The sequence below is a fragment of the Hemicordylus capensis genome, chromosome 3 (genome assembly GCF_027244095.1).
Source record: "Hemicordylus capensis ecotype Gifberg chromosome 3, rHemCap1.1.pri, whole genome shotgun sequence".
Lineage (NCBI taxonomy): Eukaryota > Metazoa > Chordata > Lepidosauria > Squamata > Cordylidae > Hemicordylus > Hemicordylus capensis.
The window spans coordinates 42,051,392-42,065,007 of record NC_069659.1 but is presented as its reverse complement, the minus strand read 5'-3'; the positions used below and the strand labels follow the sequence as shown (position 1 = coordinate 42,065,007).

General features: G+C 46.7%; 1 protein-coding gene and 1 long non-coding RNA gene across 6 annotated transcripts in view; one reads left to right on the top strand and one right to left on the bottom strand.

The window, feature by feature from the left end:
• Positions 1 to 9,670, bottom strand: part of LOC128349973 (uncharacterized) — a 55,795-nt gene extending 46,125 nt beyond the window's left edge. For all 3 annotated transcript variants that reach the window (XR_008319097.1, XR_008319096.1, XR_008319098.1), the window contains exon 1: positions 9,550 to 9,670. This is a non-coding gene — a long non-coding RNA (uncharacterized LOC128349973). The remainder of the gene's footprint in view (positions 1 to 9,549) is intronic.
• STARD13 (StAR related lipid transfer domain containing 13) overlaps positions 1 to 13,616 on the top strand; it is a 387,713-nt gene that overhangs the window by 130,423 nt on the left and 243,674 nt on the right. The window lies entirely within an intron of this gene.

Here is a 13,616-nt window from a genome sequence, read left to right as displayed (position 1 = left end):
TTCATCATCTCAGACTGTGCAGAAGGAGGCAATGGTAAACCCCTCCTGTATTCTACCAAAGACAACCACAGGGCTCTGTGATCGCCAGGAGTCGACACCGATTTGATGGCACACTTTACCTTTACCACAAGACCAGCTCTCCTTTGTCCCTTTAGAACACCAAAAGCACTAATAGTCTGGAATGTGTGTGAATTCCAGAGTACCATGTATTTTGGTTGTAAGCAATTGTTCAGATAAGTTCTAGCCCTTCACTGTTTATGTTCTTTGCAGGACAGTCTCTTTTCTTGTAAAGTTGTGGTTAAACAGCACAGTCTGGTTGTTAACATAGACATATTTGCATGTCAACAAAAGGGAGTCAGGTTCTTTCATTCTTACTGACAAAATGATGAAATCAAATGAAGTGCTAACAGCTTGCCAGCTTCAGCAATACGTCCAGAACACTAAACAGGGCCGCATGCTGCATATTTGCTGATGCACAGTAATGTTGTGTTTAGCAGAGCAGCAAGAGGCTGGCAGAAGAGATGGTGCACTGCAGTAATATAACAAAGTCCCCAGAGGCCTTAGCTATTTGTAATAAGTTCTCTAATGTGCCCTTGAAGGGCTATATTGTGAGAAATTGTGGTTTAATGATTTGGCTGATCCTCCTGAACTTCCTCCAGGCTAAACTTCAATTGACTTCAAGGGGAACTTGGACAGACAGACTTGTGAAGCTTCTGCCCTAATAGCCCCCAACAACTTAATAGCCCTGTTTAGTCATTCAAACCTAAATGCTGCATTGATGCGTAGAATTTCAAGTGGGTCTGGAAGTCCGGCCCTTGGCAAGAATCCAGCATGTCAGTCACTCTTCCAGCCATTCTCTTCATGCTTACTGCATTTGCTTAAAACATTGATTGCCATAAGTGTGATTGTGCCTGTTTCCATGATCTGGGGCTGGGGCACAACTAGAGGCGTAACTATAGGGGGGCAGGGGGGGCACGTGCCCCGGGCGCCGTCTTTTCTGGTCACGTGGGGGGCGCCGGCATGACAAAAAAATTTTTTTTTAATTTTTTTAAAAAAATTTTGTTAATACAAATGTTTCCTGCTCAGTGCAGCAGTGCTGCAGCAGTCAAGGGAGTGTGTCGGTGCCCCCTCCCCCATGAGCGGTCCCTTCCGCGCTGCCCGCGCCCCCCCCCATTGCTTTGCTGGAGCCTGGCGGCCAGTCAGTGGCCTGGCTTGGCGGCGGCGGCAGGCGCTTGTGAGGAAAAACCTAAGTATAATGTAGCATGTTGGGGAGGCGCGGGGGGCGCCATTTCAGTGCTTGCCCTGGGCGCCGTTTTCCCTAGTTACGCCTCTGGGCACAACTGATCATGGAAATAGGTGCACTCACTCTTCTCGATCTGGGCACAATCACCCTTATAGCATATGCCACTTCAGATGAATGCAGTAAGCATGGAGAGCACAGTTGAGAGGGTTACTGACGTGCCAGATTCTCGTTGGGGATGGGACTTCCAGACCCGCTTGGAACTTTGGGTATGGCACATTCAGTTTGAACAACTAAACGGTGCTATTGAGACATCTTAAACTGTGACAGAGGGAAATTTCTTGCATTACCCAGTGGCAATCCCACAGACAACCATGGCTCCCTGACTAATGCATTTGTCACTTTCACATTTTACATTTTTAGGTACTCCCTAAATATGTAATGTGTGAAGTATCCCTCAGTATTCAGGAAGTTTGTTTGTTTGTTTGTTTGTTTGTTTGTTTGTTTGTTTGTTTGTTTGTTTGTTTATTTATTTATTTATTTATTTAGCAAATTTGTTGACCATCTGTTTTTGAGGAGCAACTGTCACCAAGCTCCACTATATAGAATCTACCTGAGAGATAGGAGCAGAGCCACTGCAAGGCAGTGCCCCCCTATCCCCAGTTCCCCCAGGCAATCCAGAAGGATACCATGGTATCAAATACTGCTGAGAGATCCAGAAGAACCAACAGAGTCACACTGTTGATTCCCCAGTAAAAAGGTCATCCATCAGGCCTACCAAGGCTGTCCCAACCCCATAGCCAGCGATAAAGCCTGCTTGAAATGGGTCTAGATAATCAGGAGACAACCAGGGCAGATCCTGCTTAGCATAGGGGACAATTCATGCTTGTGACCAAGACTAGCTCTCCATATTTTGTGAGGAGTCAGCTTTGTGATATGATAACCACCTTCAGAACCTCCTTGTTCAAAATTAGTATCATGGGTGTCCACAGGAACCCATGGGGGTAGGGAAACGTGCCAGTAGCTGTGAACAAGCTCCCGCTTGTGACCCCTATCCCACTGTGTGCGTGTGTGAGCGTGCATGTGCTCTAACCACACCCCTGTGTCAGCTTCAGATGCAGGAACATGTGGCAGTAGTGGAAAGAGGGGCAGCTCCATCCCTCTCCCAATCTCGCCAGGCAGTGCTTCATTCAAGCAATAGCTGGGGGCTACTTTCTCTGCCTCTCTGAAGTGTTGAATGAAGCACTGACTGGCGGGAATTGGGAGAGGGATGTCGGCAACTCCTCTTTCCCATACCGGCCATGCTTCCATGCATCTGTTGTTGACGCAGGGGGCATGGTCAGTATTCAGAAGAGGGCTGCTCAGCCCCTCCCCCAATCCTTGCCAGCTCCCAGCTAGCACTTGAAGGAAGCGGTGACTGGTGAGGATCGGGGCAGAGGAGCTCCTCTTCCTGATTTTGGCCAACCTCACAATGGCTTGGACTGACTGAATCCAAGGGGCTACTACTACTACTACTACTACTACTACTACTACTACTTCTTCTTCTTCTTCTTCTTCTTCTTCTTTGTCTGAGGTTTTCTTTTAAAGCAAAGACCCAGATGATTTGCATAATTCTAGAGTTAAATGATCATTGTTTTAAAGACAACTTGAAAGGGAACAATAATTAAGCAGAGGAATGTTCCATTGATTTATCAGGCCTACACAACTTGTGACTTATCAAGCCAAACATAGGTAACCAGCTGTGACCTCTTCAGGTGCTTGACAATCTCTTGGTTTTTGCTTTAAATGGCAGGCAGTAAAATCAGAAGGTGCCAATATGCTGTGTTCAGCTTGTTAGGTCACAAGTTGTACATGCCTGGATTAGACAGAGCAGCTAAACAGTTCATTCTAACTTTTAAATATTAATAAAGCAGATTGCTCTAATCCAGATAGTTAGCCACAGTAGCATTCAAGAGCTAACCTATTATATTGGAGCAAATTAATGTGAGTTACTTCCTCATGCAGTAGTCCATGTATCCAGTCCCTTTGCTGTGCCTGAGAATGTTTTGTCATGTGCATCTCATTAATAATGCCTATCTTTTAAGGTATGTGGACGAATTGTTGGAAAATGGGTTTCTGAAGCCATATCCATTTAGGTTTTTACTGTTTCTGTTTTTGGTTAAGGCTTGGAAATGCTAATTCAGAGCATCTTATCTCATTAACCGCAATGACAACTATATTCATCTAGCCCAAGCAGCGGATGGGGGAAAGCAGAATCAATATGAGTGGCACTGTCCATGAGTGAATGTTATGAGTGACTTTTATGTGAGCCCTGCATGCTTCTGCAAAGTGTGACATGAGAACCAAGAATTTCCGGGCTAGCCTTGTTAATTCGCTGAGGTTAACCAGCATTTCAGCAGGATAGATAACCAGGATTGTGGTTAATTCTTTAACCATGATCCTTCTGATCATGAGAATGCAGCCTTTTGAGGGAGGGGGAAGACTAGAAGAGGGATAACTACCTCATAACAGAGGGAAGGAAGGGAACCGCTCAGGCTGGGGCATTAACTTGGCTGTTTTGCCTCTGCCCCACCTCTGCCTCCAGGTGTGTGTCATCTCCTCTGGGGCCTGCTGCTATATAGGGCAGGCTGGCCCAAGGGCACAAGCACAAGGGCTCTTGTCCTTGTGGCTCTCAGCCATGGGGCGAGCTGCCTGGGGCCCAGAAGACCTTCCTCATTTCCATCAAGAAGCCAGCATGAGAGCATGAGTCCTGGGCCTCGTTTTTTAATCAAACAGAGGATCTGTGGTTGGTCAGGCTGAGGGGGTGTGTCTGGGAGAGCAGAAGAGTGGGGATGGAGTGGGGGGCAGCAATATCACAGGTAGTGGTCAGAGGGAGATATGGCGGTGGGAGATGGGCAGGCCGTTACAGGGGGAAACGGTCCAAGCAACTGAGGCCTGTTCCTTTTCCCAGCTCTTTTCCCAACCCTCTGACCCCAGGGAGCTCTGAGAACACTCCCTTGAGGATTAGGGTGCTGCTGCTGAATGCCAGGTCAGTCAAAGCTAAAACATCTCTCATCCACAATTTGATTGTGGATGAGCATGCTGACCTGGTATGTGTGACGGAGACCTGGTTGGTTGAGCTGGGTGGGGTTGGTCTTTCTCAGCTCTGTCCTCCAGGTTTCCTGAGCATGTAGCAGCCCCGCCTGGAGGGTCGGGGAGGGGGCATTGCAGTCATCTATCGAGAGACATTTCCCATGTCCTGGTGCCTGGTCAGGCAATCTCAGAATTTCAAATGTTTGTCCTTGAGGGTGGGCCTCTGAGATAGGCTGGGGATTCTGCTGGTGTCCTGACCACCCTGCTGCACTTCAGTCTCCCTACCTGAGCTGGCGGGGGTGGTCTTGAAGTTTGCCTTGGGTTCCCCAAAGATTGTTTTGGGAGATTTCAGTGTCCATGCTGAGGTCCCCCTAGTGAGTGCGGCTCAAGATTTCATTGCCTCCATGGCAACCATGGGCCTGTCTCAGTTGGTATCGGGCCCTACCCATATGGCAGGACATACTCTGGATCTGGTTTTTGCCAACTGGAAAATAAATGATCTGGAGATGGAGGAGTTTGAGATAACTCCCTTGTCATGGACAGATCATCATCTGGTGAGGTTTAGCTTGACTGCTCCATCTGCCCTCTGCAGGGGTGGTGGACCAATTAGAATGGTCCGCCCTCATAGGCTTATGGATCCGCTTGGATTCCAGACAGCCCTCTAGGAGTTTCCAGGGTCCAGAGCTAGTGACCCTGTCGAGGCCCTGATTGATCTCTGGAATGGAGAGATGGCCCGGGCTGTTGACACGGTTGCTCCTAAATGCCCTCTCGGGCTTGGTGGAGCCCATTCAGCTCCTTGATTTTCCTCAGAGCTTAGGGGGATGAAACAACTCGGGCGACAGCTGGAACAACACTGGAGGAAGAGTTGTGACGAATCCTACTGAACATGGACTAGAGCCCATTGTAGGGACTACTCCATGGGAGTGGGCAAAGAAATGCTTTTTCTCTGCCTCCATTGCATCTGCTCTGTGCAGACCAGCGGAGCTGTTTCATGTAGCAAAGACATTGCTGCACACATCCCTCCAGGTAATGGGGGAGGAATCATCTACAGCCCACTGTGATCAGTTTGTGTGTCACTTTGCAGATAAAGTCGCTCACATCCGTGCTGATTTAGACTCCAGAGTTTTGGCCGTTCCGGCAGACGTGCCTCTGGTACCATCTGGTCCTATTGTGTTGGATTCTTTTCAGTTGGTGCAGCTTGAGCATGTGGACAAGATCCTGGGCAGTGTGCGGGTGACATTGTGCACTCTGGGCCCTTGACACTCATAAATAACAAAGGCTGCCAGGGAGGGGACAGGTAGATGGTTGGAGGTTATTATTAATGCCTCATAAAGGGAGGGCAGGATGCAATCATGCCTCAAAGAAGTGATGGTTAGACCATTATTAAAAAATTCCTCCCTCGATCTCTCCAACCCAGACAACTATAGACTGGTCTCTAACCTACCTTTTTGGGGCAAGGTGATAGAGCGTGTGGTGGCATCCCAGCAGCAGAGGGTCTTGGATGATACGGATTATCTGGACCCTTTTCAATCTGGTTTCCGCCCTGGATATGGGACTGAGACTGCCATGGTCACTCTAGTGGATTACCTACGCTGGGAACTAAACAGGGGAAGTGCGTCCCTGCTGGTTCTGCTGGACCTCTCAGCAGCTTTTGATACCATCGACCATGGTATCTTTCTGGGCTGCCACTCGAGTATGGGAACCGGAGGCACTGCATTGCGGTGGGTTTAGTCCTTTCTTGGGGAGAGGGTCCAGAAGGTGGTGCTGGGGGATACTGCTCAGCTTCATGGCCATTGGCCTGCGGGGTCCTGCAGGGTTCGGTCTTGTCCCCCATGCTGTTTAACACCTACATGAAACTGCTGGGAGAGGTCATCCGGGGATTTGGACTGAGTTGTTAGTAATATGGAGATGATACTCAGCTCTATCTCTCCTTGTCACCTGATCCTAGGGAGGCAGTGGATGTCCTGAATCGGGGTCTGGAGGTCATGATGGGTTGGATGTGGACTAATAAACTGAAATTGAATCCAGACAAGACAGAGATACTGTTGGTCAGTAGGAGAGCCAATCGGGATAAGGAGACTTTGAGAAGTGCACTCTGGATGGCGTTGCACTCCCCTTGAAGGAGCAAGTACACAGTTTGGGGGTATTACTGGACCCGGCTCTGCTTTTGGAAGGTCAGGTGGAGGTGGTGGCCAGGGGTGCCTTTGCACAGCTTCAGCTAGTGCTCCAGCTGCGTCCCTTTCTCAAGAAGGCAGATCTGGCCACGGTTTCCCATGCCTTAGTCACATCAACACTGGATTACTGTAACACACTCTATGTGGGGCTGCCCTTGAAGAATATCCGGAAACTTCAGCTAGTGCAAAACATGGCAACTAGGGTTTTATCTGGAGCTACCCGATGGGAGCACATCACACCCATTTTGAAAGAGCTGCACTGGCTACCAGTTTGTTTCCGGGTTCAATTCAAGGTGCTGGTATTGACCTTTAAAGACCTTAACGGTTTGGGCCCTGGGTATCTGAGGGACCGCCTGCTCCCAAGGGTTGCTGCCCACTTGATGAGGTCATCTGAGGGGGCTTTGCTACAGGTGCTGACAATGAGGGAGGCTTGGTTGTCGTGCACGCTGGACAGGGCCTTCTCTGTTGCTGCCCCCAGACTCTGGAATGCTCTCCTGGTGATTATTCACTCCTCAGTCTCCATCACAACTTTTAGAAAGCATGTTAAATCTTGGCTTTTTACCCAGACCTTTATATGATTGTCTCTGCTGCTGCTCTTTGTATTTTGTATTTGTTTTTATACTTGTGTTTTTAATTTTTAAATCAGGTTTGTTTTATATTTTTAGCTTAATATTTTAACTGGGTAATTTTTATAATCTTGTTCTTAAATTTTGCTCTAAACCGCCTTGGGATTGTTTTAATGGAAGGCGGTATATAAATTTAACAATAAAATAAATAAATAAATTTCCTGTTGCGTGAGTGACATAAAAGTAGCGGGGCGGAGTGCCATCCTAAGCAGGATCCAGGTCAGAACCATAGGTACCAGTCCAGCTGGAGGCATTTCTAAAACCAGCTCAGGTGTCCCTGAGCTCTGGTGAATTCTGGGCCCGTTTCCAAATGCAAAGGTGGCTGGGGTGTCCTTGGCATATGCTGTTCCCATTGCCCATGCTTGGAGGACTCTGGTGCACTGAGGCTTGTTCACAGGACCAGGTTTGTTCACAGGACCAGGATTAGGTCCTAAATTGGGAGTTGAACATGCTTGCATTTGATGATCATCCAAGTTTGGAAGGCGAGGAAGTGCTCATGTGGGAAGCAGGAGAGGGATTTTTATCCTGTCCAGAAGCTGTACCCAACTGCTGACTGAGATAAGACGAAAATCTCTCTTCTCCCTCTGCTGCAGCTATGTGAATGTTCCACTCCTGTGGCATAAAAGACGCTTCCAAGCATAAGAGGTGATGTCTAGAGTGGCTGATCGTCTGCAACTTAAAAAAACCAAGGTTGGAGGAGGAGGAAGTGATCTTGTGGGAAGCAGCAACTTTGCAAGAGAGATTTTCCTCCTACTTCAATCAGCAGCTGAATACCGCTGCTGGATAGGATGGAAATCTCTGCTACCCAGTTCCTGCTTCCCATACAATCACTTCCTCCCCCTCCAACCTTGGTTTTAAGTTGCAGACAATCATCAAACAGAAGTGCACTCAGCTCCCAGTTTAAGGAAGGAGGCTTCTCCAATCCTGGTCCTGTGTGAACAAGCCTAATTATAATATAATATAATATAATATAATATAATATAATATAATATAATATAATATAATATAATATAATATAATTGCTCCCTCGGTGCACCAGTGTCCTCCAAGAATGGGCAATGGGGGCAGAACATACCAAGGACATTCCAGTTGCCTTTTCATTTGGGAATGGGCCCAGAACCCACCAGAGCTCAGGGACTTCTGAGTTGGTTCTAGAAATATCTCCAGCCTGACTGGAACCTATGGTTCTGACCTAGATTGTGATTAGAATGAAACGCTGCCCTGTTTCAGTAAAATAGCACTCAAGCGTCGGCTCACTGCACCTGTTTATCCTACTGACCACTAGGGGCTTTAGGAGTAGAGCTAGTGAGTAAAGGAATCCCTCTTGATTCTGCTTATTTGTCTCTGCTCTGATATTCTGCTCACACAGGAGCCAGTGCTAAAACTTAAGGGTGTAGAGTCAGCCTATTCTTCTATGGGGATTTATACTGCATGGGTGCTCTCTTTTATAACCGAGATCCCTAGTCCCATCTTGAGGTTACTTTAATGATATCCCTTGGCTACTTCCTTCCTGCTTCTTTTTCCTCTCTTCCCCCCAGCACCATGAGGTAGCTATATGCAGGACACAGGCTTTCTGTCCTAGCATGTCATTTCCCTAATAAACCTTTAGAACCACAAGCATCAGTCTCCAGGTACACTTAAAGAGTTGTCTCTCCACACACACACACACACACACACACACACACACACACACACACACACACACCCTCTGCTGCATAAACCCTCCCCCTCCCACACAATTCCACAAGCCTGCAAATACATGTCTGGTGGGTCTTTCCAGTACTGTAGAAGAGGTAAGAGAAGGTAGAGTCTATACAGTGTTCATGACAGTATATTCTTTCTCAGAGAGTTTTTTAAAAATGTTCTATATGGATGACGTTGTGATGGCTTAATAGTCAGATGTGGAGCCCAGAGGAAGGCACATGTTTTTACACCTCCAGCTTTTTGAATTATGCACAGGTAATGGGCTTAGCCTTCAAGTGCTTACCTGAAAAGGCTTAATTTCTGTTTGTATATCCAGGACATTTTGATCTTACTTTGCAGAGGGGGAAAAACATGTTTTCTTTTCCATCAGCTACTCTTGCATATGTTTTTCTTGCTCACACTGTAGCCAGCGCTAAAACTCATATTGATGTTGAGGGTGTAGAGTCGGCCTATTCTTCTAAGGGGATTTATACTACATGGGTGTTCTCTTTTATAACCGAGATCCTTAGTCCCATCTTGAGGTTACTTGGTTTCTTTAATGATTCATCATTTTGATGATGCTGAGAAATTGCTCCTGTTCTTTGGCAGAAAATAAACAACCATAAGACATCCTCTTTATCCCCCCTGCCCTCCATTCCTGAAAGTAGTAATAATACTAAGAAGAAGGGGGGGGAAGCCAGTTTGGGAAATACATGTTTAGACTAGGAACTGAAGCAACTGATACTTTACATACTTTTTTCTTTCTTTCTTTTTTCTTTTCTTTTCTTTTCTTTCTTTCTTTCTTTTTCTTTTCTTTCTTTCTTTCTTTCTTTCTTTCTTTCTTTTTTTTTTTTTGCTTCTTTGGAAAGGGCAGGGGGGAAAGGAATGGGAGAGAGGGGAGCAAATACAGTCAGGATTTCCAGATCTGTTTTTCCATTAAGGGCTGGTCAAATGCTAGTGTGAGTCTTTCCTCTCTGCTTTTCCCACAGTCAGTAAGACTTATCTGACAAAGGAGTTAGTGTCAGCTGTCCAAAACTAACCAGAAGATATGTTCCTTTCGCCACTTCTATTGCTTATCGCTGACACCCTCTAACTTTTTTTCAACTGTCGTTAATTTACAGGCACACAAGGCTAGGGTTTTGCCCCCCTGCTACAACTCCAATGAGTTCAGTGGAATTGCACCAGAGTTGGACTTGGGCCAAGGAGACCGAGACGAGAAGCAGCCATGTGCTACTTAAACAGTTAGGATCCGTGCAGGTGTTGACGGAGAAAAGAAGTCTGAGAGCTTTTGCTGGATTTACAATCCAGATAGCCAGACCGTGCGACAGCATCAAGGCATGTGTGTGATTCAGCTTCTGCTGGGAATGGAAAGGCATTGTGTCATCCTCCTCCTTTGTGAACACAAATGCACAACAACACGCAGAAAAGTTGCAGTGAAAAGCAACATCGCAAGATCCCGTAATTTCAAGTTTGGCTCAGAGGTGTAGCAAGGTCGGAATGGGGCCCTGGGACAAGAAGTGAAGGGAGCCCCCTGGGTCCCCATCTTCTTCTCCTTTCTCCCCCTCTGACCTTTCGGCTTTGCTGCAAAACTATATGGGCATGGTGAAAAGCCAAACATTCTTGGCATGCCCTTTTTCTCACTACTACGCAAATAATATCACACACTCCCCACACTCAGATCAGGAGACAGCATCTTGCTAACAAGTAAGAGTGGCAGGAGCAGCAAACGCATAGTGGGCTATTACTCAGCCATTGAGGGGGGCTACCTCATGGGCCTAGGGACATTTGTCCAATTATAGCTATGCCCCTGGTTTGGCTGATTGAAGTTTTATAAATTATCATTTATTGGCACTGTCAATTCACATGGCACTTAGGAATATACATATGGAGAGAGGGGAGGGAGATCTCTGTTCTGAGGAGCTTAGAACTTAGATTTCAACAGTAAGGGAAACAACATGAAGAGGGCAGGGAAAGGCAAAGGCAAATGCTTTTACATGCACTTAGATGTTGTTTCAGTTGAAGGATGAGGATGAATTGCAAGAACCCTTTTAGTTTTAAAAGCATCACTTCATAATATGCTTAATATGACAAAGAAATGGAAGAGATCCATTTGAAAATTAAATATGCACTATGGCCAATGTGACTCTTCAGTGCAGTTTACAAACACAAGATGTACAAATATCCGTTTTAGGGCTTTTGCAAATGAATCTACTAATCCATTTCCCAACCATGTGTTTCCCTTTGCATGGAGGATAAGTCTATCAATGGCTACTAGTCTGGTGGCTCTAGGCCACCTCCAGCCTCAGAGGCAAGATGACTCTGGATATCAGTTGCAGGGGAGCAACAGCAGAAGAGAGGGCATACCCTCACCTCTTGCCTGTGGGCTTCTCAGAGGTCTCTGGTGGGCCATTGTGTGAAACAGGATGCTGGACCAGATAGGCTTTGGACTTGATCCAGCAAGGCTGTTCTTATGTTCCTTACAACCCACACATTCATCAGTAATAAGATAATGCTGTATGTTGGGTAGGGATGTGCAAACCGGCTTGAGATCGAGCTGGTTTGCCATCAAACTGGTTCGGCTCGAGGGTTCTCCCTCAAGCCACACTGGGCCCGGTTTGGCTCAACCTTGAGCCCAAACCCTGGCTGGCTCAGAGCTGGTCTGGGGTTTGAAATCTTAATAATTTTTTTTAAAAAAACAAAAAACATCGCTGGGTCTGGTTTAACTCTGTTGCTTCTGGGTGGGGTGTTTCCGTGGCCGTGAGGGGAGTCCCTAAAGCTTTCCTTTCCACCAGCAGCCTCCCCTGGTCTTTATGGGTCCTGTTCGGCCCATATCCGGGCCTTTCTGGCCCTCTCCTGGCTTGCAGTGGCTATTTTGAAGAACTCTGTACATGCTTATAAGCTATTTGTGTGCCCACCCGAACCAGCCCCGTAAAGACTGGGTGGAGGCTGGCGGGGAGAGGAGAAGCTTTAGAAACACACACACACCATGGCTATGGCAGCAGTCCCTGGAGGCAGCAGAGTTAACCCAGTGGGGTTTAAAAAAAATATTTTTTAGATTTTGAACTCCGGACCAACTCAAATTTGAGCCAAACTGGGAGAGGGGGGTTCGGGGGTGCACAAAACTGAACATGGCTGGTCCGATTCAAGTCCGGTCTGGACTCAAACCAAACCAGGCAGACTGGTTTTGTGCACACCCCTAACATTGGGTAGGGACATTCCTTGGTGTAGAAGAGATAGCTTAAAAGGAGCTAGATACGTATTCTGGTGCTGGAGAAGGGGAAGTTCATATTGACTAATTTGTGTCCTTCTCTAAAAGTGAAATGTCAGCTGGATAAAGTTAATTCCTAGCCAGGGGTGTATCTAGGGTGGGGCAGGCAGGGCACATGCCCTGGGCACCACTTGAAGGGGGCGCCATTATTAAAAATTAAAAAAAAAATTAAAAATGGCTGCTGAAAACAAAATGGCCACCATGCATGCTCAAATGGGCTCTGTGAGGCCCTAGGCCATGCCAGGCCTTGAAGAGGCCATTTGAGCAGGCGCAGTGGCCATTTTGTTTTCAGCAGCCATTAATTTTTTTTTTTTTAATGGCCACCGCACATAATCAAATGGTCCCTGCGAGGCCCTAGAGGCCATCAGGGGGAGGGGGGACCTTTGCAGACCCCCTACACATGGCCTTTAGGAAGACCCCCTGAAGGGGCTGCAGGTAATTTCTTTAAAAAATATATAATATGTCACTGTACACATATTTAGTTTGGCACTAAGTACAGAGAATCAGGGCTTGTGAATACTGAGCTGAAGCTTATGAGCTAGGATTGTATTCATTTGCTCTTACTTTGCTTCTTGTGATAAGTGAGTTAAATGTGATGTCTAAATGTGATGTCTTATTAATGGTGAGTTTGTCTTTGAATCAGTGTGAAATCCTTAGTATTAAGGCCCACTGGGAGTTTCTTGCTCTCTTTCTCTCATTTTAACTGTCTTTCTGAAATACTTGAATATATTCCAAGCAGTGACACAGTTTACTTCAATTATTTTCAGAGTATCTGGGAAAATTCAAATTCTCCATTTATTTTAAAAACTTATATAAGAGTGATGCTACAATGCATAGCAGAGAATTAGACAGGCACTTCTGTTTAGTTTTCCAAGTACACCTCCACATAGTATTTTGGTATTTCATGAGCCCCAGCATACTGGAATTTGTAGTTTTCCAGCATTTTTTGTCCACTGATAAATAGTTTTTGAAATATTAAAAGATTAATGAGCTTGACTTGTTTTTTTGAGCTGATATTATGGTAAAGTTATTGGAAAGATGGGTATCAGATGTTTGGACAGGGGGCGCAATTTCAGTGCTTGCCCTAGGCGCTATTTCCCCTAGATACGCCTCTGTTCCTGGCATTGTGAAAAGGAATAGGGAAGCACATCATCTTTACCATGATCCCAGCCCTGAGCAAAAGCATGGAATCTGACCTTGAGGAGTGGGGAGCAGTGGGGCTGGAGAAGCCAGCCGCATCCTCAGTCCCAGCCTCCAAGCCCTGACAGCAGGCTGGAGCCAGAGCCCGCCAGCTGGAAGATCGCAGAACCAGCATGCAGAACCAGCTGAGCTCAAAGCTGAACTGGCCTTTCCCGTACGCTCAATCAAGACTGCAAAACCACACTGGCAATAGGCCAGGGAGACTTGATGGAGAGGAGAAGAAGTGTTAGATTCCAGGCCAGAGGACCTCCCCCATAAATTTCTCTGCTCCCCACTCCAGGAAGGGAGGTGGAGCCTGGGAGGGTAGTCTGAGCCTGGATGTATTTAAGACTTTGTCCCATTTCCGGCCCTTT